General features: G+C 44.5%; 1 protein-coding gene and 2 long non-coding RNA genes across 7 annotated transcripts in view; 2 read left to right on the forward strand and 1 right to left on the reverse strand.

The window, feature by feature from the left end:
- The window catches only part of LOC138100941 (endomucin-like), a 74,958-nt gene that overhangs the window by 26,457 nt on the left and 26,681 nt on the right, over positions 1–21,820 (forward strand). The window contains exons 1-3 of one of the 5 annotated variants that reach the window (XR_011146980.1): positions 17,586–17,733; positions 18,106–18,138; positions 20,846–20,911. The exons of the other annotated variants lie outside the window; for them this stretch is intronic. The gene's annotated coding sequence lies outside the window, so the exon portion shown is untranslated. Of the gene's footprint in view, positions 1–17,585; positions 17,734–18,105; positions 18,139–20,845; positions 20,912–21,820 lie in introns of those variants that run through there. 5 annotated transcript variants of the gene reach the window in all.
- On the forward strand, positions 37–3,099 carry LOC138100943 (uncharacterized). Its single transcript, XR_011146982.1, has 3 exons — positions 37–337; positions 1,217–1,431; positions 2,492–3,099. It is a non-coding gene; the product is annotated as an uncharacterized lncRNA (long non-coding RNA).
- Positions 5,178–14,582, reverse strand: LOC138100945 (uncharacterized). The gene is made up of 4 exons (XR_011146987.1): positions 10,241–14,582; positions 9,503–10,149; positions 7,375–7,495; positions 5,178–6,392 (listed from the first exon to the last, which is right to left on the reverse strand). It is a non-coding gene; the product is annotated as an uncharacterized lncRNA (long non-coding RNA).

The raw sequence follows: 21,820 nt of genomic DNA on the forward strand, positions 1-21,820 counted from the left end.
CCAGGTCCTGGTTTGGGCCCATCCTTAATTGGGATTAGTGAATGCTGGGGATTAAATTAGCCTAGTTAGCTAATTAGGCTAAGGAGAAAAAATAGGTAAGCAATAATGACATACAAATGCTCCAACATTTGATTTTCTGACTGATAATCTTAGGGATGTAGGAAACTTGGACACACACACCCCCATTCAGCCTGTGTGGTGCTGTTCTGAAAGTGCTGATGGGAATGTAAATCCCTGTAAGCCAATAGCAAGTCCAAGAGGAAATGCAAGTCCTAGATCAAACTGGTTATTGCTGAATGCTTTTGATCATATTTAAAAGGAGGAAATTATACTCCTGGTAAGAAGTGCTTCTTGCTGGAAACATGGCTGATGTTAAAGGTCCAGCTCAGGCAAAGCTGAGTACAGACCTGTGGTGAAGGGTAGGACAGTGTTTCTGAAGCAGCGCAAAAGCTGATGAGTAAGGGTCTGGTTTCACACAGTGGCCGTGGGCTGTTACTGTGATATTTTGTCACTGTTGCAGTGGCTGGGGCTGGAACATGACAGGGAATGTTTCATGCAGCTGCAGGAAATAGGGTGCACCATATTGCAAGAGGCAGTGGCCATGCTTTTATAGGTGCAGATCTGTGACCTGCAAGATGCCCACAGCTGCGGTGTCTCCCTTGTGCTCCATGATAGGTTGTCTGAAGCCTCAGGAAAGGAGTAGGAAATGTGGCATTTTGGAGGAGCTGTTTCTATTGCAAGTCTGGTACAGCCAATACATGTAACAGCGAACAAATGACCAAGTCAGTGAAAGGGGAAAGGATATGGTGGGACAGGTGCTGCAGGTCACAGGGGAAACCTCTGTGACCATGCTCCACTGCCATGGGGGGACAGCCTGACATATATGCTCTCTGTGGGACACCACCTTTCCACAACGATGTCCATCATGATCAGCCATGCCCTGATGGCAGCCTCTACCCTCACTGCTGCAGAGATGCTGTGTCTGGCTCCTCTGAGGCAGGTGGCCCAGGAACCTCTGGATGTTCACTTTTTGTCCCAACAAAACGGAGCAGAGGGTAGGCTTTCAGCTTTTTGCAGTTGTGTAGGCACTGACATGTAGGGCAAGTTCACATTTTACAAGGGAGTTCCTTTAGAAATCCCCCACTGAGCATCCCTAATCTGATTTGCTTGTTTGTTTGTGTTTGGGGTTTTTTTTCTATTTTCTTTTCCTAAACAGCAAGAAAAACTGAGACCTATGCATGACAAAAGGCAGGTGCACAAAGTACTGGACTGCACTGATCCCAGCTCAGGAAGATGGTACCACAAACAGCTGTTGCTTGGCTGCCCACCAAATCTGAAAAGGCATCTGCAAGCACACAGCTAGTCCCACACAAGCAGAGACATTAGCAAAAATACTCCTTTGTCCTCCACTGTGGTTACATCTGAGTTCAGGTAAACGTTGTGCTATTTTAAGTGTCTCCAAGACCAAGAGAGGAAGGAAACACAGCTGCTGGTGGAGGGGGCACTTTGAAGTAAGGTCTCCCTGCAGAAGGGATGTAAGAAGGAGCTGCAAGTCCCCTGGGCTTCCTCCAGGTTGATTGTCTGCAGCACTTTGCCCTCACAGCCAGCACCAGGGACTAAAGGCACCAACAGTCCCTGATCCAAGAGTTCCTCAGGGACCCCAGCTGGGCAACAAGTATTACTCTACCTCAAATGCAGGAAGGAACATGGGCAACCTGTTGCATTGCCCAGTGCAGAGATGTGAAGCAGATCACTGCCCTGAAACAACCTTTGTAGTCTTGGGTGACAACTCTCAGTTGCTCATCAAACCCTTTTCTTCTGTGGTGACTCATCAGAGACTACTTTGCATGTTTGAACCCTGCATCCTTAGGGCTGCTCTAAAGCACAGGGAAGCCCAGTGGTATTGTTGGGGCTCTGCTGGGGAATCAGGCAGTGAGGGAGATAAATCAGGCCGTGCATGTGTATTTATGCAACCCGGTTCCTATGCAGCAGCTCCAGCACTTTGACTGTACCATCACCCACGTGCCAAAGCCAGGTGAACAGGATCAAAATTATGACCAAGAGGAATGCCTAAAAATCCCACCCATAATCACTGCCCTTGAAGATGCCATATTACTGTGTGCTAGCAAAAGCCTCTGCTCCTCAAACTGAGAAAGGCATCACCAGCCTTGCAATTCTGCGAGGCTGTGGTGCGCAAACAGCTCCTGTGGCTTTGACTCTGGCACCAGTGGCTTTCAGAGGCAGGGTGTGACATAACACCCACTGCCAGCACTCCCACCCTGAGCCCATCCCCACACTTACCTCCCAGCTGCTCCATGCCAGGCTCGGAGGGTGGGGGTTCCCACCCCCCAGAGAAGGATTTGCCCCACAGGTATCAGCTCTGCCCCTTCCCTGCTGTCGCCACCGCACTGCAGGCTTCGTATCCCCCATCTCTCCCTCCCACAGGAAGTCCGAGCACCTCGTTTTAAGCTGCTCTGCTCTCTCTCACCAGGCACCACCACCACCCTGCCGTAACTCTTACCCGTCACCATCCCTTGGTTTTGCTCCTGATTTACAGTAGCAGTAGCCCAGCTGCTTCACTAAGATAAGAGGGATTGGATACACACCCCCCTGAAGTCACAGAAAAGAAGATGCTCCTGACGAAAGCCTTTCAAACCACCGATGTTTAACTCTCCCCGTGCTGAATATTTCTCTTCTTTCAGACTGCTCCCAAGTGCTGCAAGGCCTCACCAGTAAATTGTTGTATTTGACAAACTTGTTTGCATTTTTTCTGCTTTTTACATGCACGGATTTGGGACAAATGCAGGACCATGCAGGCCCAGGCCCAGGTGAGAAAATTAGAAGAGATGCAATGATGTATAATCAGAAAGTTACCAGGACATACAAAATCCCCACAAAATTTGATGGGATGGGAGGGGTTTTTTAAGCCAGAAAAGAGCTTACTTGTTCAAGTCAGTCATTTTATAGCTGCATAATTATGCCCCTATTCATCTGCAGCAGCCTCACCTAGTGAATTTTACATGCTAGATTTTGTTTTGCTTTCACATCTAAGAAAAAAAATTCTTTTTACCACAAGATCCCTAATGCATGTTATCTTTCCTGCTCCAAAGTCCTAGCAGAGGATCTTAACCAGATGGCTGCCAGGCAAGGTCCATCTCGTGTGAAATGCTGACCTTGCCTGGTCTCCTGACTGCGAAAAACAAAATGTTTTTCTTTCCAAATTTGCAGCAATATGAGTGCTGTGCTTTGGTTTTAACGGCAATCCCACCCCCAGAGAACACTGATACCTCTTTGGTGATGATGACTCAGCCTAAAAAACCTTATGAAGAGGAAACCCTTCATATTTTCGTATTTTATTTCTTATGTTATGCTGCCACCATTGGGACAATTTCATCTGGTCAGTCAACAGCCCCATTACAGCTGAAGAGATTCATCTCTATAGCCCTGATCAAAGTGTGACTCGTTTTCACAGTATATCAAATTTAATTGAGCAGTAATAGTCATACTGCAAGATCAAACACTTCCAAGTGCAAACCTCTGCACTAAGGAAAGTTGCAAATGTCCAAAACAAGGCCCTTCACTGCAGCAAACAATAAAGAAGGGATGAAAGAAGGTGAGGAGTCTACTTACCTACTTACCCTTTTTTTTCTTTTTTAGGTACAATTATTAAAACTTAAATTTTAAAAAACAAAACCAACCTCTCTGGGAGTTACTCTTCTTGGGAATGAGATGCCCTTAGCTATAATCCCAAATTTTGGCAGAAGTGAACTCTGTTAATCTTATTGTTGTTTGTGAAGGTGCGTTGATAACAGTTATATTTGTACTGACACCTCAACTCGCTCTGAGAACTCGTGATTTCTCAGTATAAAACAGGCCCTGGGGCTTGCAGTTCTTTGTTGCAGATGACGAAAAATGAGAACATATTATTAATTATGTATAATTCAGTGAGGGCTAGGCTGTCTGTGTCACAAGCCAGGTGTGGTACAGGATCTCATTCCAGTTGTCTGTGTCACAAGCCAGGTGTGGTACAGGATCTCATTCCAGTTGTGAGCTTCAGTTACTTCTCTACAAAACCCAATTTACACCATGAGGAATAAATGATAGCTGTAGTAGCTGCCTCCTACCACCTAAGAATCCTTCTAAGATCCCTTCTACTTGCAATGACTTTGGCAAGGAAAGGGCAAGCCCCCCAGTGAATTTTCTCTCTGGACTTCCAAAGAGCAGATGGCATTTCTTTTTTCCTTTCATTTTTACAAAACAAGTTGTGTAGAGATTTTTCATTTTGTTTGAAAACCTGGAACAAGCCACCTTCAGGAAAATGCAATTTTCTTCCCATTTCTTTTTCACTTTTTCCAGGTTGCTTTCTTAGGAAAAGAAATTGGTGTAACAAATTTTCTACAGCCGGTAAAAGCCTATTTGATTACAATGTCCTCGGGACATAGGTATCACAAGGCAAATTAGATTCACCTGAGAGCTCCCCAACTTGAACATAATTGGAGTAGGCACTTGCAAATGACTTTGTAGCCAACACAAAATTCCATGTAAATATAACTTCAGTTACTATGTTGAACAGAGCTCAGATATGGGTAAGGGGGAGGACCAAAGCAAACAGCAACAAGAGAGTGTTGAGGGATAAGTTTTGGTGTAAGACAACGGGAAAGATGGGGTTAAGGAGTTCTGGCTGTCACCATCTCTGACAGACTTCACCTTGCCTAACTAGCTGTAGTTTCCTTTCAGAACTGGCTAAACAAGACCAAGATAAAAATCTATTCAGGCTAGTCATTTTGACACTATTAATAGCAAATACAAGGGTGTACCATGAAAAACAGTGTAGATGTAGGGGTAGTTCAAGTCTTTCTGAAATCAGTATGCAAGTGTTAACTGCAGAACTATTACAGAGATTTGTGTTGCGTTAAGAGTATAGACATTTATCAGAAAATAAACTTTCCTGCTTTCCAGCTAGTCCTTAGAGAGGCTGGGTGCAGCTAGGTTTAATTTTTTTATTATAACCAATTCAGCACTGTAAGTTAAGTTGCATTCATTAAGATCCCAGATGCACCAATAAAGTGGGTTACATCCTAAGTCCCATTCACAATCAGAGATTTACAAATAGTGAAGCTTCCCAATGAGACACTGTAAGTCTGGTTGGGTTCAGAAGAACTTGCATGAACACAGACTCACAAACAGGGCAGTTTATTGGAACAACAAGTTGTAGATACTTTTAGATTGGCAGTGATAGATTCACTAGACGTGCAAAATATAAATATATAGTACTATGTACAAGTGTTTCCAGGTATGTTCTAGAGGTGTAAATCTTACTAAAGAGGCATCCCGACTTTGGGGAAGGAGACAGGAGTAAGCCCTTTGACTTGTCTGCAAGGTGGTCGTATTCTCGTCCTCTGCCATGGAGTACATCAAATATGGAATTACATTTTTTTGTAGAAGTGGAGGTGAGAATGTAGTCAAATATTCTGTTAGCTGCTGTCACAAAGGGGAGGGGCAGACACTTTATACCTAAATGAGGAATACTGGGAGTTACAAAAAGAGAAATTACAAAGGCTGTGTGTCTTGGGCAAGGGCGGAACAGAACTGTGACACTTTAGTGTCCCTCCTTCTTCCAGCTGGATTGCAGTGATGAGAATCACCTGCAACCTATAGATAAACTATCACCCCATCGGCAGGCCATCATGTCTATGGTAATCCCTTCAGCACATATCTCACACTCTATCTCATTCCTACAATGAGTGAAGCTGTTTAGAGATAACAAACAGATTAATAAATGTATCTGTTAAGCCGAGCAATTGAAGCCATTCATCACTACAAACAATACAACAGAGCAGCCAGAGAGGGTGGGATTTTCCTGAATCCAAATACAGCAGCCAGCAGAGAGACCCAGCTGAGCAGAACCCTGTTATTTGATAGAGATCCTGGAAAAAGGCAGAAGGGAAGCTCTCTGCAATGGGAAAAAACCCCGGGGGCAAATACAAGTCATACTGGAATTCATCTCACCACAAAACCTAGAGCCTAAATTCATTTAAGTGGTGACTAAAAAAAACCCTAACAAACTATATTACTCACCTAAGGGGAGTTAGTTCAAAGTTCGGCATACTAAAACCTCTGACTAAAAACTGTATAGTAAAAACTAAACTGTGTAGCTGTCACCTAAAAAAATTAATTTCTCAAATACTTTCTGCTGCCTGGCTTTTGAAGTTCCACAGATGTCCTGTGAATACCATGGCAGAGCTGAGCACCTAGACATGTGTCTTCCACTTAAACTTGTGCGGGATCCAGAAATTGTATAGCTCTGAAGGGTGTGGTACAAAGAGATTTCCGGGAAAAGCTTCATCGGTCTACTAAAGATGATCTCCACGACTTCTGCAGAAACTCAGATCCTGAAAAAAATTAATTCAAGAAAGTCCAAATAACATCATGTTCATAGTGAGGGGTGAGAAGTAGTACTTGCTTTAGAAAATGTGTTTCTATTTTGGAGGCAATTGGGAATAAGTGCTTTTGTTACAAAAAGGATAGGATATTGGATTTTAGAAGTAGTAAGGCTAAGGCTCTGCTAGGCTGTAAGGCCTCAGGTGTAGAAATAGTTCTCTTGGGAAACAGGAATGGAATGTGCTGGGTGGGGAAGTTAGGAGTAGTGAATTAGCTGGGCATGGAGAACATGTCTAAAAGTAAATAGTTCTGGGTCGATATATGTTGCATGCAAGGGGGATTTCAGTGGTGGGAGTTCAATTGAGCATTATCTAAGACTAGACAACCATGAAGATATACGGCTTGAGGTATGATTATCAATTGTTAATGTTTTGTATGTGTGCCAATGTTTGAAACTGTATAAAGAGCTGAGTGAAACGATAGGTCTTTGGGAAGCCTGATTTGGGACACCAGTCCCCAGGTCCCCGGGCCCTGAATAAAGCACCGCATAAACTGACTCTCTGTTGGTTTGTGTTTGTGGTCGGTGGGCAACAGTTTTCTGGCGACCCAGGTGGGACTCCGGGGGTCGTAGGGGCGGTTCGCGGGGTGATCTGCTCCGTGCCGGCACCAGGTGATTTCTGGGGAGACATCAGCCCGTGCCTGACCCCGCGTCCGACGGACAACCATGAGGTAAGCCCACAAGGTGCTTTATTCCTTTTAAACCGGTGGTGGTAGCCTGCCCGGTAAGACGAGTCTCTACTCGCAGGGTTGGGGCATTGGTTTGGGATTATAAAGCCTAGGCGCTGGCCGTCAGACAGAGCGAAAGCTTTGCAGAGCCAGCCCTTGCTTCTCGCGGCGACGAGATAAGCAAGGAGGGAATTGGATATTGTGGTAATTGGTATTGGTATTAGTCTGTGTGTTATTAGTTGTGTGCGTTATTGTGTGGTTGCATACCTCTGGAATGATGCCGTTGCGGGTGTTTCGGGCTTTGTCAAGTTCAGATAAGGATATTCCGGAGGATTCTCCCCTCGGGTGTTTGCTAAGTCATTGGAAGGAGGGTAAATTGGGACGGGAACTGCAGAAAAGAGAATTGATTGATTATTGTAATAAGGTATGGCCTGAATATGAAACTGGGGGGATGCAGTGGCCGTGGAATGGCACTATTAATTCTGAAATTATAACCCCCATGATGCGGTATTTACGGGAAAATGAGAAGTGGGATGAGATACCCTATTTGGATTTGTTTTATCAGCTAATAGGAAAAAAGGACTGGCAGAGGAAATGTGGAATGATGGTGTTAGAAACGGAACCAGAGGAAACGGGGGCAGGGGAAGAAGTGGTTTCGGAGGTTTTGTGAATCAGAATGTAGGGAACCAGATGATGGGTAGGGGTAGAGGTAAATTGGGGCCCAATCAGTGCGCCCGATGCTTCGCCGAAGGTCATTAGAAGAATGAGTGCCCCCTCAATTTGGGGATGGGGACACCGATGAGTAACTTTCCAGGAGGGAATCCCATGAATCAGGGAATGAATGCGAATGATGGGTTAAACCCTTTCGCGCCAGGACCACAAGGTGTCGCTCAAGCCTTTATGATGGGGAGCTATCAAAATCAGAGCTGACTAGATAAAGATCTAAAAGTGGTCCTGGAAGTTGACGGGGGGCCCAGGGAATTTAGGGTAGATACAGGAGCCACTTTCTCTGCAATCAATGAACAAATAGGACCGTTAAGTGATTCAGTTGTGAAAGTAGTAGGGGTGTCGGGGGAGGTGGTGGAGAGGTCATTCTTGCGGCCACTGGAAATCAAATTTGGAAACAAAGAATTGGATCACCAGTTTTTATATATGCCAAGCAGCCCGGAATGCTTGTTGGGGCGAGATTTATTATCGGCACTGGATGCAAAAATCATATTTGAGAAAGGGCGTGCTAAACTAGAAATCCCGGAGGGAATCCGGCAAAACTTTTTGTGATTAAAGAGACAAAGACAGAGGAGATACCCCAGGAAATAGAGCAGGCAGTAGTCCCGTGGGTATGGGAAACAGGGACCCCGGGCAGATCCAGGGTAGCCGTTCCTGTGAAAATTGAATTAAAGGAAGGGGCACACCCGGTAAGAGTTCGACAGTATCCTATCAGTTTGGAAGCCAGGAAAGGAATTGCCCCAATGATCACGCAATTTATAGCATTAGGGATTTTACAAGAATGCGAATCGGAATTTAATACTCCAATCTTTCCGGTAAGGAAACCAAATGGGAAATACAGGTTGGTGCAGGACCTGAGAGCAGTAAATGCAATTGCCAAAGATATACACCCGGTGGTGGCCAATCCATATGCATTGTTAACATCGATTTCTGAGAATTTTCAGTGGTTCACAGTGATTGATCTAAAAGACGCCTTCTTCTGCATCCCACTGGCCCCCGAGAGTCGACACATTTTCGCCTTTGAATGGGAAAGCCCAGACACTCGCCGCAAGCGACAGTTAACATGGACCAGGTTGCCACAAGGATTTAAGTGTTCACCCACCATTTTTGGAAACCAGCTAGCAAAGGAGTTAGAGGAATGGAAAACTACCAAGGTAAAAGATTCTCCTTTTTCTTATGTTGTTTTACAATATGTGGATGACATACTCCTGGGAACAGAGGAGCGGGGACTGTGCTCAAAGTTAACAATTGAACTATTAAACATGTTGGGTCAGGCAGGATACCGAGTATCCAAGGAAAAAGCGCAGCTGGTGCAACAGAAGGTGATTTATCTGGGATGTGAAATATCACAAGGAGTCAGGAGAATAGGGGTGAACCGCATTCAAGCCATCTGTGCAATCCCTGTACCACGAAATAATCAGGAACTAAGATCTTTTCTAGGAATGGTCGGCTGGTGTCGCCTGTGGATTCCGAATTTCGGACTTATGGCCAAACCACTATATGAAACAATCAAGGAACCCGAATTCAAGTGGGGTAAGACACAGCACAAGGCCTTTCAGGAATTGAAGCAAGCACTCAAAGAGGCCCCCGCTCTGGGTCTGCCTGACCTGACAAAAGACTTTCAATTGTATGTGCATGAAAGGCAGAGATTAGCTTTAGGAGTACTCACACAGCGATTGGGGTCATGGAAGAGGCCCGTGGGGTACTTCTCGAAACAGCTGGACATGGTGAGCGGAGGGTGGCCAGGGTGTTTGCGAGCAGTGGCTGCTACGGTAATCCTAATTCAGGAGGCACGGAAGCTGACACTGGGAAAACACATCACGGTATATGTACCTCCCATATATGTACGTCTTGGAACAAAAAGGGGGGCATTGGCTCTCCTCCAGCAGAATGATGCAGTACCAGGCTCAGTTGCGGGAACAAGATGATGTTGAATTGAAAATAACCAACCATCTCAATCCAGCAGAATTCCTTAGGTCCACCCAAGAGGAAGGAGAACTGGAGCATGACTGCGTGGAGGTGATCGAACAAGTGTATGCCAGCCGTGAAGATCTGAAAGATGTCCCGATGGCAGATCCCGATGTGGAGCTGTTTACGGACGGATCCAGTTTTATGGAGCATGGAACCAGGTATGCAGGGTATGCTGTGGTGACACTCCAGGAAATAGTGGAAGCTAAAGCACTGCCTCCGGAAACTTCAGCGCAAAAAGCAGAAGTATGGGCGTTGGTAAGGGCATTGGTCCTTAGTAGAGACAGGAAAGTGAACATTTGGACTGATTCAAAGTATGCATTTGGTGTAGTTCACATCCATGGGGCTCTGTGGAAAGAAAGAGGACTTTTGACCTCTCAAGGCTCACAGATCAAACATAAGGAAGTAATAATTCAGTTGTTGGAAGCTGTACACTTACCTAAAGCAGTAGCGATCATGCATGTCCGAGGTCATCAAGCAGACTCCGGGAAGGAATTTCAGGGGAATCGGATGGCAGATGAAGCTGCGAAAAAGGCAGCCAGATTGGTCTGGACTCAAATGGCTCTGATACCGACAAGAGAAAATCCCGCTGCACCTTATTTGGAAGAGAAACCGTGCTACTCTCCGGAGGATGAACGGTTGGCACAATTCACTGGAGCAAGAAGGAATGTTGTAGGATGGTATGTAACACCGGTCGGACAAGTTATACTGCCAGTGGAATTAATGAAAGTAGTCATGAAAACTGAACATAACAAACTCCACTGTGGTGCAGAAGCATTGGTAGAACATCTAAAGAAAATAGTACTCTCTAATTCGATGATAACAATGGCCAAAAGAATAAATGCCACCTGCCCGATTTGCATTAAAAATAACCCGTTGGTTAGAAGACAGGTCCAAATGGGGAAAATACGTGTAGGGCCACAACCAGGGGATTACTGGCAAATAGATTTTTCCGAGTTACCAAAATCTCAGGCATACAAGTACTTACTAGTTTATGTGTGCACCTTTTCAGGATGGCCCGAAGCTTTCCCTTGCAGAACGAACCAGGCCAAGGAGGTAGTGAAAACCCTTCTCAAGGAAATTATTCCGAGGTTTGGGGTTCCTTTAGGAATATCATCAGATAGAGGACCACATTTTACTGCAGGAATCGTGCAGGAAGTTTCTACTATTCTGGGAATTCAGTGGCACTTACACACCCCCTGGAGACCTCAATCTAGTGGTCAGGTGGAACGAATGAATCAAACTCTGAAAAATCAAATTAAAAAGATTTGTCAAGAAGCTAAAATACAGTGGCCCCAAGCATTGCCTCTAGCCCTTCTGAGGATTAGGATTAAACCACGAGAAAGGATAGGGGTAAGTCCGTATGAAATTTTGTACGGCAAACCATATCATGCTGTAACCTATCAAGGGGACCCACATGTAATTGGGGATCAGATGATTGTAAATTATGTTTTGTCTTTAAATAAGACCCTTGCAGCACTGAGATCCACGCTGGAGTGGAATTGACCGTTACCTCTGGACACTCCTGCTCACGATATTCACCCAGGAGACCAAGTTTATGTGAAGAACTGGTCGGTGGAGCCTCTGAAGGAAACATGGGACGGCCCCCATCAAGTGATAATGACAACTTACACCGCCGTCAAGGTCGACGGGATCAACAGCTGGATCCATTACACACGGGTCAAAAAGGTCCCCTCCCGATGGTCGGTGGAACCCCTATCTCCCACAAGAATGGTGTTCAAAGCCAAAAATTAATGCTGTTGTTGTTACTCTTGAGTAAAATAATAATTGTTGAAACCTTTGTTAAAATCACAATACCTGAATCAAGGGTGTGGGTACCGGAGAATTCAAATGTAAATCTCACATGTTTGTTTGTCGATGACCAGGGAGCTGGATGGGACAGAGTCGGGGCACGATGGAAATGGATCACCAAGGATCAAATTCAGGATAAAGGAGTAGAAACGGTCTGGGATGAGAAGCAGCAAAAAGGTAGGACTACCCTGCAGATATCCAATGTAACAAAGGCCAGAACAGGAAAATATGCTTGTATAGTTTGGATAAAAGGGAGTTATGATTATGGATTCGTAAATCTTGACATTTTAAATATCTCCCAAACAGAACCGGAAAATAAGGTCCAGGCGACTCTCCCAAATGGGAAAGTAGATATGTGGGACGGACCTCCTCTCAGAATAAAATGTACTCACAAAATTGAGACAGGGTGTCAGAAACAGATTGGAATGAAATGGTGGAAATGGAACACGACACAGGAAATGTGGAATCCACAGGTACAAGGGACAAGTTGGTGGACGCAGGGAAATGAAAGCAGAGGATGGTTGAATATAACGAACTCAGAGATTGGTAGATCGGAGGGTAAATACCTTTGTGTTCTCGTTTGTGGTAATAGGGGAGGTTATGGGGTCAGGAAGGTAGAAGTGGTATTACAACAGGATCGAGGAATCAAGCCTGAACAGGAAATATATAACGCAAAGGAAGGGCAGGATTTGGTTTTAAGATGTAGGATACCAACTGAAAGCTACACTGAGTATGAATGGTGGTTTGGAGGACAGAACTTGGTGGCTCAAGGGAAATATCAAATTAGAAGAAAACCCCAAGAAATAGTGTTAGTAATTAAAGAGGTCCTGGAACAGCAAGATAATGGACAATACTGGTGTTGGGTTGCTCGAGATGATTGGTGGGCAACCGGGATGATTAGTGTTTATGTTGAAAGAGCAAGGGTGACTCGGCAGGTACCAGAGGATGAAATCCGAACCAAACCAGAGAATCTGATTGTGGGTTTAATTAGGGATTTTGGGCAAACACAAAATGTATCAGCAATCACTGCATGTCTGCCTTTGCCCCATGCGGCAGGAGATCCTATACCATGGGGAATTATACCAGCTCCAGACATGCCTGCATCTAATCGAACAGTTACCTTAAGTTGTACCCAGGAGACTAGGATCCGAACTAAATTGGTTAATTGGACAAATGTGATAAGGAAACGCTGGAAAACCCCGGGGAACCGAGCAGATTGTTACAAGCTTCCGAATGCTGTATTTACCAAAATCGGAAGATTCCATGGAGTAGGATGGTGTGAATACGATGAGAGGCAAACGCTAGAAGTCCCGGCAACTGAACAATATTTTGAAATAATATGCCAGAATGTTACAAACACAACTACCATGGAGCAATGGCAGACAATCTGGGGACCTAGTTTGTTAGAAACCTATCGTTACATAGGAACAGTTCAATGGTGTATTTATTGGAAGGGACGGAAAAATCAAACTTACTCAAAGACCTATCAAGGACAGGGTAGTTGGAGAAAAGATGCACCTGGAATGACCGATTGGAATTGCACTAAGGTCTTCACTTGTGACAGCCCAAGTGAGTCTGTGAGTCTACTGCCTGTAAAGGTACTTTTGAGATTTGGCTGTGAATGTAGGGGATATAACCACACGATAAAAGACAAAAATACAGAAGGAGAGTTAAACTGTAAAACTACATCAATCCGAGCTCCAGGAAATTTAGTTTGGGTAATGGGTCACGGACACTGGACCACTCATATGCCGGTAGACGGTCCAACTACACAAATTACTTTAGGAGTTCCAACTCTTTGTCCTTTTTGGAAATCGACAAAATTGACGGCCTCAGAAATACAAATGAGACATAAGCGAGATATAAGTCAGGAAATTGGAGACATAGGGTTAGAAGAAGGGGAAGATTGGCATGGACCTTCTTCAGGAGTTAAATTTACCCACTCTTCAGGAGTGGGTATTAGAATCTCTCTTTGCACCAATATCATCATATCGAAACAGGGAAATGTTGTACAAATTGTTGGGGCAAACAGAAAGGTTGGCGGCTGTGACCAAGAAGGGATTCAAGGACTTAAATCTGCAGTTACAAGCTTCGTCTAGGATGACAATTCAAAATCGGATGGCTTTAGATATGATATTGTTGAAGGAGCATGGCATATGTGGATATCTGCATGGTAGAGATGATCATTGCTGCATTCACATCCCGAATGTTACACAGGAAGTAGAAAAGGATATAAGTCAATTAGAACAGATTGAAGGAAAGGTGAATAATATTCAGAAAGAGGCAGAACATAATTGGGTTGGAGAACTGTTCAGCTCCCTGGGAATTCGGATGTCCGGATGGATATCCTCAATTGTACAGTATGGAATCATGATTGTTATAATCATTTTAGTTGCCTTAATAGTATATAAGTGTCTTTTAGGAATGATTGTCAAGGAAGGTCAACACTCTCGGCGAATAATGAAGGCGATAATGCGAAGAGAAGTTCTGGCAGAACCAGCCACTCCACCTCCTGCTTATCGCGAAAAGGCAACATGAATTGTTGAGCATCCTTGCGAACCCAGAAGAAGCTCGAAGGATGCTCAAAAGCGGGGACTTGTTACAAAAAGGATAGGATATTGGATTTTAGAAGTAGTAAGGCTAAGGCTCTGCTAGGCTGTAAGGCCTCAGGTGTAGAAATAGTTCTCTTGGGAAACAGGAATGGAATGTGCTGGGTGGGGAAGTTAGGAGTAGTGTATTAGCTGGGCATGGAGAACATGTCTAAAAGTAAATAGTTCTGGGTCGATATATGTTGCATGCAAGGGGGATTTCAGTGGTGGGAGTTCAATTGAGCATTATCTAAGACTAGACAACCATGAAGATATACGGCTTGGGGTATGATTATCAATTGTTAATGTTTTGTATGTGTGCCAATGTTTGAAACTGTATAAAGAGCTGAGTGAAACGATAGGTCTTTGGGAAGCCTGATTTGGGACACCAGTCCCCAGGTCCCCGGGCCCTGAATAAAGCACCGCATAAACTGACTCTCTGTTGGTTTGTGTTTGTGGTCGGTGGGCAACACTTTTTTCCAAGGAAATATTACCAAGTAGTAGGCAGAGTAGAAAAGAAAGCAACACCACACCCCAGTTCTCCTGAGGTCTGAGAAGGTATCCAGGCGGTTGAAGGTCCTTCAGGTACAACTCTGTCTCCAAGGCAGAGGTAACCTTTACCCAGGAGCTCACAGTGCAAGGCTGGCGGCCTCTCAGCAAGGACCTGCCCCAAGCCGGCCCAGCAGGGCACCAGCAAAGCCACCCGGCTTCCCGGGGCAGGTGGGAAGTGCCGCGGTCCAGGACAACGCAGCAGCAGCCCGTCCGCTGGGCTGTGTGCGAGGGACTGCAGCAACAGCAGGTCAGGCACAGGCTACCCAACACAGGCAGCACTTCAGTGCCCACACAACATCTGTAGGAGAAGCACCAGAAAAACTTCGTAGTAATAAAGCAGGGGCACAAGGGCTGGGTAAATGATGCAAAGCCCTTCACCGCTGTGGCCTTCAAAGGAAACAAACAGTCGCTTGGGGATAGGCTTGAGGTACAAATACCATTAGGAAGATGGAGGTGGTTAAGTGCTCCCTTTGGCTCCTTTTGTGCATGTGGGATTGAGGTTGAGTTATTTGCGCTAACAGCTGGGTCTGAAGTTGCTTTGGGATTGTTCCTGTGTACCTAAGTTTGCTTCAATTTATCTCTTTGAACAACAGAGAGGGGAGTTCAGGTTGTGCTTGTGAGAGAGTCTTGTTAGCTGACATAGGGTGATCTGAGGCTAGTTTCATGTACTCTACCTGACATGTCCCTAACCTGATCTGTATGATAAATATACATCCTTGCTTTAGCTTAACCTTTGGTGTTAGGATGCCTTGCCTGGGTAATCCCGGCTGTAAGGAGCTCCGAGCAGCTGAAAGCGTGCAGCCAGAGGGAGCCGTCGGGAAAGCTCACGTGTGAACCAGGGAATGTCTGTGGCAGGGATTATCTCTATCTCATAGGAGGCCTTTTTGTTCCTCTTCCTAGCACTTCTGTGGACAGAAACCAAAGAGAAATTTTTTTTTTTTCTTCCTACATCTTGAATGGTGTTCCCACAGGGGTCTTATGGCCTGCAACTTGGCTCCCCTTTCCTGCAAGGTAAAGGGCAAATGGATTCTTGATTTTGAACAGAAATTGCTTTTAAACAGCATGTTGAATGAAATCTTAACTTCTGCAGGCTTTTGTAAAATGTTGAGGTTTGTTTTTAAACTTAAAAAAAAAAACCAAAATCCTTCAAACCCTCTTATCTTCTTTCTTGCTGAAGGAGAATAAAAACAACTGATGCTTCAAATAGACAGAAGCACCAGACAGTTACATAAAAACAAACTGCCAGATCCCTGCATGTAGGAGTGTCTGCTCTCAATTCAGTCCTGCCTCTCTGTGAATGTGCCTGGAAGTAGGTCTCCCCATCCTGAGGCGATAGCAGCTGGGACTACTAAATGCCCGAACTGAAACTGGGCGCTGAAGGCACTGATGATGTGGCCTTAGGCTGCATAGAGATTCAAGCAGAGTCCTTCGTAGCCAGGGGACCAAGTATTTGCAGTCAGACGTTGGAGAAGAGCCACAAAGTTTTAAATCTTTACTAGTTCTGTGAACAGCTCGAAAGACCTTTAAGCGAAGCTCTAGGGATCAGCACATATCCTCCTGTCTTAAAGCTTCTTAAAGTATTTCAATTGTTGTAGACCTGAAAAAACTGGAAAAGTTATGGCGAGGACAGAATCCTCATGAGAACTTTATGCCCTCAGCTCTACCTCCCTTTAAATGTCTGGTTGTAATTGTGCTCAGGAGCCTTCAATATCAAGGTAGAGGAAATACAAGCTACACCTACTAAAGTGGTGGGTTTGTGATCAGATTGTTAAAGTGCATGACAGATCCAGCTCATCTTCCCTCTGAAGAGCTATTCAGCCATCTAAGGGCCAGGGTTTCTCCCTGAGCTCATTGCATGCTCACAAATGGACAGCAAATCACTCAGATAACACAGGCTTACAGTGTTCTGGAAGAGCACAATGAATTGTTACTTTTTTGAAGCTGAAAGAATTGGATTAACCAAGAGCACCCTTGAGCTGAGCTCTGAGGTTAAATGATAATGTACTGAAAATGGCACCCCGAAAAACCAAGGAGGTTAAGGCTTCATTTTAGGGAAACACAGGCAGGGATTCCAAGTGCCCAAGATGAGGAAATTTGCACTGCATTGATTGTTACACTTGGAACAGAATTCATGATAAACTGCTTTTAACTGTAGTTTGTGAAATATCTGGCACCACAAAAGAGTCTGAGGCCCTAGGTATTGGTGCATCCCCTGCTTAAGATAGAGGTAAAAAGAAAAGTCAGCCCACGTGTGTAGAGTTGTTGGCACTTCCCCACCCCCGGAATCTTGAAGAGATGATGGGAGCTTTATTCGACGCCCCTGGGCAGCCTCGTGTCCTCGGCAACGCAGTGCAAGAGCCCCTCATCCCAAACCCTGAAGGAAGATAATCTCCTTCAGGCTGCTCCTGGGGCGCTTAGCACACAAAAGCCAATTAACTCCATTGCGGAAAGAAGGCTTCGCCGGCAGTGCGGCGGCTCTGGTGCCATCTGAGCACACAGGCGAGGCTCGGAGCCGGCGCGGAACTTGGCGATAAAGAACCCCGGGGAAATGAGTGGAGTGACTCTTGGCAGGGCCTCTCCCGCCGGTGACCCCACGGAGCCCCATCCCCAGCGCAGGCCGGCGGCGCCTGTGAGGGGGCTGAAGCTGGAGAAGCCCCCACAGCGGGGGTGACAGGACCGAGACACCCCCTCAGCCCCGCTGTCTCTTTAAATGGGGGCGGGGCCTCTCCCGCTGCCCGCCTGGCGCGGCCGGCCCCGCCCCGCTTCGCCATTGGTTGTGCTGCAGTCTAGGCACACAGAAACAGCAGCATGCTAACAAAAAATATGTGTTGTGCCCCAAAAACTTGTGAAGTAGCTAGGGGAAGCTGACAGTAATGAGACAGTAAGCATCGTGCCCAGTGCTCTGTAAGGTCAATTTCTTCCTCATTACCAGTGCCTCTTACTCCTGCTGCTGGGCAGTCTGCTAGCCAAAAACACCAAGGTAATAAACAAAGATTTATTTTTAAAGGCTTTTGTGACTCTTGAAGATATGTCTCAATTAATTTCTTTTATTAAAACAACTTACTTCTCAGTTAAAGGTCAGCTATTCATTCCCAGGCACTTAACTTGGTTTTGAAAGGAGGAGTTCTTTAAGAATGTATCAATTAATTCAGGATTTTCTTGAGCAGAATAACAACCTAGCATAGGCTGGGCTTCGGATTCTGCTCCCATGTATAAGGGATGTCACAGCTCAGAGTTTCTGGGCTTGGGAATGGTGTTGGCATGTTGCTAGAGCCTGCCAGTTTGCATGATGTGAAGACTCTGGACGTCTAAAACAAATACTAACAAAACTATTCCTTCTGTTTTATTGCAGGCCTTCCCGTGAGCTCTCCAACAAGTTTAACAAGCAAGAGCAATAGAGAGTTTGCTCTATGCACACCGATGGAAAAAGGCTGGTGTGGGTGGGAGAGGGGCAGTCTGAGGAAAGGAAATGTTCAGGGAGCAAGAAGGATCTAGGGGAATAATGAACCTGACACACAGTACAGAGAAGCAGAAAAGTGATGTTCAGCTTGTAGCATTGAGTAACTTTGCTGTGATTTCAGCTGAGTACCATGTTGGACTAGCTGATACTGGAAAGAAAACACGGTGGGACCACAAAAAAAATCAGGCCTGGCATATTACGTGATGCCATGGGAAGCTCATATAAATAGTGTTTACCAAGGCACTTGTTCTTGCCAGGCTCTCATTCCTCACCCTGTAGTTAGAAGCAGCAAGTCCCAGAGTAAGGCAAGTTTCCTGTGCTAATGAACCTGTATTGTCCTATTTTCCTTTCTCTGGGCTTATCAGGAAACAGTCTCTTCTGTACTGGTCTCTGCAGTTCTTGCTGCTGCTGCCTGCAGAATCTTGGCCCTCCTGTTACCATGATGGATGTATTTCTCCAATTCATTTTTATTCTGATCCCAGATTATTCCATAACTGGAAAATACCTTTGAGATTCAGAGAAACTAGACAGGAGTGGCTGACTTGTGAGACACTTTAATGAAAGAAGTGGGGAAATGAGCTTAAGGTTTTAGTTCCTCACTCTGTTTTGTTCAGTAATGTTTCTTTTCAGCTGTCATGTTTCTTATTGATGGTCACAAGTAGTTAAAATGCTGACCTATGTTTTTTTCTTTCCTTCATTACTCACATCTTGGTCCATTAACACATAACCAGGAAAAAAAACCCAGTGGATTTCAGTCCTCAGTTTTTCTCCTGAGGAGAGGCACACATCTCCTGCACAAATGCAGGGATACGTATTCCTGTTTTTCAGTGCAGTTTGTTTCTGTTGGCATTTCCAGTCAGTATCCAGGGTAACTCATTGCTGTGATAATTGCCTGCTTGCCCTCTATATCATGTAGTATAATAGATAAGGTAAAAAAAAGGCAGTAGTATTTCCTTGGGAAATCTGAAGCAATCACATGGAATTAAGAATTCATAGGAATTATTTTAGTCACTTGATGATGGCTCAGTTTCCAACCTTACATTATCACCCCTCAGCAGACAGGCACCGAGGGAAAGAGAATTTCTGCTTTAAAGAAACAGTCATTTTTCAGAGATAAAGTCTTGGGCAATGATTGTTTCCTGCACTATAGCATCAGAATGTCTCAGTTATGACTGTATTTTTTAGGCACCACACAAGCACTTAGTAAGTGATAATTTTTCCCCAGGAGGTTTCTGACTGTGTCCAGACAAATAAGGGTAGAAGAGTGGGGAAGGGGGAAAGAAAACAACCACAAAACCATTTTTTAATAGTGGGCATGAGTTTAAAATCAGTTTTGCAAGGAAGGGGAATTCCTACACGGTTGGGAAAAACAAACCTTATTTGTTACTGTAACTCCATGGATTAGAGTTACATGTACTGCCTATACAAAAGTTTCTGTAAAAACAGGGACGTGTCTTTCAGAGACTTAGTAGAACAAAATTGTATTCTAGACCTCAAAATGGCCGTAAGAAATTGGTTTTAATGACTTAACTAATTTCATAGCTTCCACCCAACAATTTGAGCCCTCTTCTGTTCTTTGGAAGAGGAACCATGCAATCCTACAGGTGTGGGTTGTGAGTAGGTACCTGAGTAACAAAACCTCAGTGGCTGTTACCATGTCCTCACCACTTATATATGGAGCTATAACCTCTGCTAGGACCCCTTTTCAAGAGATCACCTTCCCCAGATGCCTTTGTTTGAGAGCCACTTCTGATATTTAGCTGGGCAAGGGAAATGCTTGACCTTGCATCGCATCTGTCCAGCCAGTCAGCTCCTTCAGTGGCAGTGAGCACTTGTCTGCTCAAGCCTCCATCCAATATGGAATGCAATCCCATGTGTTATACATTACACCCAGGGAAACACCGATATATGCAGTTTCTGTTTTCTCTCTGGAAGTTTAGTCATTGTTTTTTCATAGGCTCTATGCAGACAGGTAATAAATATTTTGTGTTGTTGATACCTGACTCAAATTCACATTAGCACCTGAAGGTAGAAATGTATTCCTTTAAACCCAGCCCTAAAAAATGTCCCAGAGGCTCACAACAGTCACTCCAAATGTGGCAGAGAGCAGACACATTCATCTATAACAGCACTCAAGAAACTTGCTATCTACAAATATTGAACCTCTTTGGAATTCTTCATCTACTATTAGCACTTTTTTTTTTTTTTTTTTTAATTAGCAGTGAATATTTTGGTCTTTCTTCTGTTGGAGACAGGTCTAATTTTCACTCTCTTTCATGTTTATTTACTTGTTAAAAGTTCTTTTCAATGTTGAACAGTACCATAACCTCCTCAAAGTGAAAAACTTTGTAGCTCACAACCTGTAAGTGGACAAGCAGATGATCCTAGGGAAATCTGCACCCATACAAAGTGTGTGTTTCTTCTAGGCCATGCTAGATAAACTTTTCCACCCCTCTTGCCAAGTTTTCCAAGTATTATTGAGAAGAAATATAGATGTGAAGCACCAAGCTGAAGCTCCAGAACTGGGGACACAGAAGTTGTTTTGGGAGGGTGATTCTTTCAGAGGGAGTTGTTTGGGGAATTCTGGCAATACACGTTTACCTGAAAGGCAATATTTCTTTTGCATGTCTAGCTTCTGGAAATCCTAAAAGCAGTTCTGGAAACCAGACTCAGACAGGGAGTGATATCCGCTATTCTAGTGAGTATTCTTACTTAACTGTATGGCTTTTGAGTTTTAGCTGGTCAGTTTTGCTTTTGATGAGTGATTGGCACAGCAGACAAATTAAACTGGCATTTTTATTTGTAGCCTTACTGGACTTAAGCCCTATCACAAACCACTTAAATGCTGGTTACAAAACTCCTCTCAAAGAAAAACAGAGCTTGATAAGTTGATACCACTCTCACTGTAGAGCAGCACAGGACTGATTCAGAGTGGTAAAATTGAAAAAAAAAAAAAAGAAAAAAGAGAGAAGAAGAGTCATCCCCTGTGAGAGAAGACACAAGGGAACATACAAAAAAGTTGCTCATATACATGTTGTACATATTATATGAGCGTGTTGTTGTGAATGTACGATACGCATATACTATTCCTATCGTCATGGGAGGGAAGGTCCAGGAGGCAGTCTTCTGCAGACCCTTTAAGCACTTGATATCTGTGTGATGCATGCTACTTAATCTTTCATTTTAATATTATGCATCTCTGGGGCAAGAGTGTTGCTGCAGATTTGCTCTTTCCTACCCAGCATACTGACTAAGCAAAATATGTTTGATGTTTTCCCCCTGTAAACGGTCTCCCTCTAGTTCCATAGATGCACAGACACATCTATATGAATATTAAACATTAATTGCATTGAGAGCCATTGAATGCAGCCTCCCCCTGACACAGGGCTTAGGCCAGCAGGTGGAACAGTGCCTGATAAGTTTGAATGTGGCCGGTTGCTGCCAGAGAAAAGATAAAAAGGGAGAAGCTGGGTTTATATGTTTCCCTGGGAAAGCTCTTCTTCATTACATAATTCTTTCTTTTTTTTTTTTTTGCTTCTTGGCTGGGAAACACCTGTCAGGAAATGGCAGATGGTGGGAAATAATAAAAGGAAAGAAATGTCCTCAT

The sequence above is a fragment of the Aphelocoma coerulescens genome, unplaced genomic scaffold (genome assembly GCF_041296385.1).
Source record: "Aphelocoma coerulescens isolate FSJ_1873_10779 unplaced genomic scaffold, UR_Acoe_1.0 HiC_scaffold_171, whole genome shotgun sequence".
Lineage (NCBI taxonomy): Eukaryota > Metazoa > Chordata > Aves > Passeriformes > Corvidae > Aphelocoma > Aphelocoma coerulescens.